At 32.2% G+C, this 3,596-nt stretch overlaps 1 pseudogene; it reads left to right on the top strand.

The window, feature by feature from the left end:
* Positions 1 to 896: 896 nt before the first annotated feature.
* On the top strand, positions 897 to 3,199 carry LOC112503839 (annotated as a pseudogene).
* Positions 3,200 to 3,596: the final 397 nt, after the last annotated feature.

Genomic DNA, 3,596 nt, shown 5'->3' with positions numbered 1-3,596 from the left:
TTATACGAATTCATATATGAAGATTTAATAAGTTGTACTTACGCACAATATATACTTGCAATATTGAATTTTAAGTAATATGCATTAATAAACAGTACTTTACGCATAAAAATGATTTTTAAGAATTTTTGTCAAATGTTTTATAATATAGTATAGATTCGTAGTATATGTAACCGTTATTTAAAATCATAAATTAATGTAAATCTTTTTCTAAAATTTGTTCTAACAAATCCAAAATTTATGATATATAAATAATTATTATATTTTTTAATTAACATATTATATTATTTAATTTTTTTTACTATCTTGTTGTATTAATTAACAAATTATATTATTAGATTTGATTTAATTATATTAAGAATTGTTGTAATTGATTAATTTTTCAAGATATCTTTTTTGGTTGTTTTACATTTTTCATCTAGTTTATCAGCAAGTTTTTCCCAAGCGTGATTTATTTATCAGCTAACAGCTAATTTGTCAAACATAGCCTAACTACGATGAGAACATTTCTCCTTATAGATTTCCTACAACTATAATTGTTGTAATAGATTTCCTTAGTACAATAGTTACAGCTATTCATATCTTGATTTTATAACATGTACCAATTTACATATGGTTAAATACAATTTTGAAACTTGATAACAACATGATGGCACAAGTGGATAGACTACATGCATGTACACATATCTTTATTGGAGTTGAGCAGCTTTAAACAATTCTTGCCATTTTTTTGTCTCACTTTCTGTGTTTATTTCATGATCATAAATAGCCATCTTTTTTATGTATTTTTAAATAATAATTGAATAAGATATAATTGATTTGGACCATTTAAATCTCCAAATCTGGTTATTTAGGTTCGTGGGTGGTGATTTGTTGTTTTTGTTAAAATCAATTTCATGCAAGAGACAAAGTTTATTGAAGAAATCGTTACAGGCATCTACCATAGATTAGGTGTACCCTTAAGGAGTGCTCTACCGCTTCTTTGTGGGATGGAAAAGTCTATAGAGTTTATCACTTCATGGTTGAAAGATGGATCATTGCATATCGCTGATATTCTCACTATTTTTGGTTTGGGCGACATAGGAAAGACATCTTTGGCCAGATATGTCCAYGAGTTACACTGTCGATTGTTCGATAGAAGCAGCTTTATTGAAGGTGTGAATGAGAAATGTACTCAACAAGTTAATGGACTACTTGATTTACAAAAACAAATATATCACGACATTTTAAAAACAAGTACGATTCATGTTCATGATGTTTTCAGTTACACCTCTATCATTGAGAATGCACTAGCTCGTCAAAAGGTGTTTATAGTTCTTGATGATATTGATAGTCTCAAACAGTTGGATGCGTTACTCGGAAAGAAAGGTTTTCATTCAGGTAGCAAAATCATAATAACGACTAAAGACTCATCATTGAATGAGAAATATGCATTAATCAATTCAATAGTTCAACCCAAGCATACGAAGCTCTTTCTTGAAGGGCAATCATCATTACAGCTTTTAAGTTATCATGCGTTTAAGGGAAATAGTCCCGAGAATGGTTATGAAGAAGTGTCAAGAAAGCTAATGGCATATTGTCAAGGACATGGCTCTTGAAGTTTTGGGTGAGTCTTTGCATAAACGAGATGTAGCTGAATGAGAGGAGACAATAGAAGGGTTAAAGGAAGAAACTGTTTTCCGTATTCAAAAGGCATTGCAATTTAGCTTTGATTCTATGCCATCTAACAATGATAAGGAATTGCTCAAGCATATTGCTTGTTTTTTTGTTGGAAAAGATAGAAATTACGTTGAAACAATATTGATGGCATGTGGTATCCGCACCCTACATGGGATCGCAAATCTCATCGACATATGTCTTCTTACGATCGGACCAAGGAATGAGTTAAAGATGCATCAATTGCTTCAAGAGATGGGAAGAGATGTAGTACGCCAGGAATCACCAAAGAAGCCATGGAAGCGTAGTCAATTATGGTGTCATTAGGAGTCATTCAATGTGTTGGAATGAAACAAGGTAAGATGCCATGTATACTTGTCATAATTGTGCAAATTCCAATTAATTTATATTATCTATGCCTCGTTCTTGACATAGGAATGCTTAAAGAGGACATATATGAATCGTTTAAGTTGGAAACAGATGCAATGAGTAAGATGGATAATCTAATGCTACTACAACTCAATTATGTGAATTTCAATGGATCTTATAAGAATTTCCCTAAAAAAAATTAAGAAGGTTGTGTATGCATGGGTTCCCTTTAAAGACTTTACCTTTTTAGACTTACCAATGGAGAATATGGTTGTGCTTGACATGTCTTACAGCAATTTGGAATCTTGTGTCATGTCTTGATGGTAACCCACAACAACCTGGGAAGAGGCAAAAGGTAAGAAACTTGAAGCATCTACTTTAATTTTTGTTACTTCTATGGTGGGTTTATGCAGTTCAATCATTCTTTTACCTTATCTCCATTGCACAATTAAGCGGCTCACAGTTGCTTCGATCATTGAAGATTCTCAATCTGAGTTTCTGTGAACAGCTTTGGAGTGTTGGTGGATTTTCTAAATTCCCTGCACTTGAGAGGTTAATACTTTCAAATTGCTCAAGTTTGATTGAGATTTGTGAGTCAATTGAGCAATATGATGGACTTGACCTCATTGATCTGAGTTACTGCAATAATGCTGGGAAGCTTTTAAGAACGATAAACAAGGTAAAGAATGTCAAAATACTAAAATTAGATGGTTGTAATCACGGTGAAACTACAGTCGAGATGATGGATGACGTAGAGGAAATGCTCAACTGTAACAACATTGGTATGAACTCAAAAACCTCTTTCTCTGCCATTGTGGAGGCTATACCAAGAGCTTTCGAGTCCTATCTGATTTATGTACCGAGTTCATTAGTATGTTTGTCACTAGAAGATAATAATTTGTCCAACGAATCCTTTTCGATGGAAATGAGTAGCCTATCCTTTTCCATCTCATTTACCATCCCATCATATCCTTGCAACCTTAGAGGCTTGAATTTCTTCTGCGTGTTTACACCTGGAGAGTTCATAACAAATGATGAAGAGTTCATAAAAAATGATGGAGAGTTGTTTGCTTATATTCCAAATATAAGGATTAGTAATATAACAAAGATGTGCACCTGGATCTATCATCCTCTAGGGTGGCTTAAGGGAAGTAGAGAGGGTATAACATATTAAAGCCATTGGATGTTTGGGAAGAATGAGATGGAAGATGGTGATCAAATTACTATTTCCCTACCAGAATGTGATTTGTCATTTCCAAAGTTACCAACACATCTCTTGTTGAAGTTTGTTTGCTGCTTTACGTGTATTAATTGGATAATTACTTCATTCATGTAATACCACTTTTATTAATGGTTCAACAATCATTATTTAACAAACATAAACTAGCTTATTTTTTGAATTATCATTTGGATTGAAATGTTAGTTGGAGAAGCGTTTTGGTTGGCTTTTGACACTTTTTTCAATTATAACACGGATATTTATTACTAGTATTAATACCTAGTGATTAATATTAATTAAAGTTTAATAATCATTTAGAAYTATTATTAGTCATATCAATTATTTTTATATT

Source organism: Cynara cardunculus, unplaced genomic scaffold (assembly GCF_001531365.2).
Source record: "Cynara cardunculus var. scolymus isolate 2C unplaced genomic scaffold, CcrdV1 Un_Scaffold_3971, whole genome shotgun sequence".
Lineage (NCBI taxonomy): Eukaryota > Viridiplantae > Streptophyta > Magnoliopsida > Asterales > Asteraceae > Cynara > Cynara cardunculus.
Note: the sequence above shows the minus strand (reverse complement) of the source record. Positions and strands in the feature narration are given on the sequence as shown.